The sequence below is a fragment of the Manis pentadactyla genome, chromosome 17 (genome assembly GCF_030020395.1).
Source record: "Manis pentadactyla isolate mManPen7 chromosome 17, mManPen7.hap1, whole genome shotgun sequence".
In the NCBI taxonomy this organism is placed as follows: Eukaryota; Metazoa; Chordata; class Mammalia; order Pholidota; family Manidae; genus Manis; species Manis pentadactyla.
The window spans coordinates 26,457,081-26,458,206 of NC_080035.1; the positions used below are offsets into that span (position 1 = coordinate 26,457,081).

Here is a 1,126-nt window from a genome sequence, read left to right on the forward strand (position 1 = left end):
TTTGGGGACAGAAATAATTAAAGAGCTAATCATATTTAAGTAAAACAGTAAAAACCTTACAACTTACAGAATTGCACTCTCTCAATAGTGTTTCAAAATTAATTAAGCAAGAAGAACTTTTTAAAAAGGCATTCTTTGGATATTCAGGTCATAAACCTGGCCCAAGAATTTCTTCAGAACCTGATTTATTTTCAAATATATCCTTCATTCTCAAGAATTTTCCACATTTGACTTTTTACTTACATATCAACTCATATCCTGTTTATGTAGCAAATTAAGCTTCATATCTTTAGCATTTCTTTTTTCAAGTTCATATCCTCAACTTTATTAACTATATATATACATTAAATAAATATGTTTATTTAATAATATTCTAAATATACATATATATAGATTTTTAATATGGAAAGCTTCACAAATTTTTGTGTCATCCTTGTGCAGTGGACATGCTAATCTTCTCTGTATCATTCCAATTTTAGTATATGTGTTGCTGAAGCACCATACCTTTAGCACTTAAATTAAAATTTAATAATGTAATTTAATGTCTATAAACAAGAAGCCTCACTTTAAAATCTGAGCCAAATACAGCTAGAAAATATGATTAGAAAAATATGCAGTTAGAATTTACCTACCTTTTAAAAAAAGTATTGGTAATGCATTATAATGATTCAAATTATTAAAATGTTGGTTCACATGCAAGATTTCAATATAACATTTTTGTTTAAAGTGTCTAGCATGTAGTAGCCTTTTGTAATCCACTTTAGATTTTTTTATCTATTTAAAATATCCACTTTACCCATCTTTTGCTCTTATTGGGAGTATTGCTGCAGATTCATTTACTAAATGATTGGTATCATCCCTTCAAATTCCCTTGAAATATAAATAATGCCCATTTTTGAACTGCAGAACTTCACTCAGATATACAGGACTTTCCATGCACACATAATTATTTTTCCAGTTTGTGTTTCTGTATTAGTTAGTGTTATGACTTCTCTATCTCTGCCTACAATGCATTTTCTTATGTTCTCGCTTATTCTACTCCTGTCTGGTCATCATTGTCCTTTTATAGGAGATTTTGGTGAAGAATCTTTTCCTCAACTGGAAATGCAGGGAAACTGGATCTGAG

General features: G+C 29.1%; 1 non-coding gene across 1 annotated transcript; it reads right to left on the bottom strand.

Annotated features, from left to right (window-relative positions):
- Positions 1–396: 396 nt before the first annotated feature.
- On the bottom strand, positions 397–499 carry LOC118916756 (U6 spliceosomal RNA). Its single transcript, XR_005026523.1, has one exon. It is a non-coding gene; the product is annotated as a U6 spliceosomal RNA (small nuclear RNA).
- Positions 500–1,126: the final 627 nt, after the last annotated feature.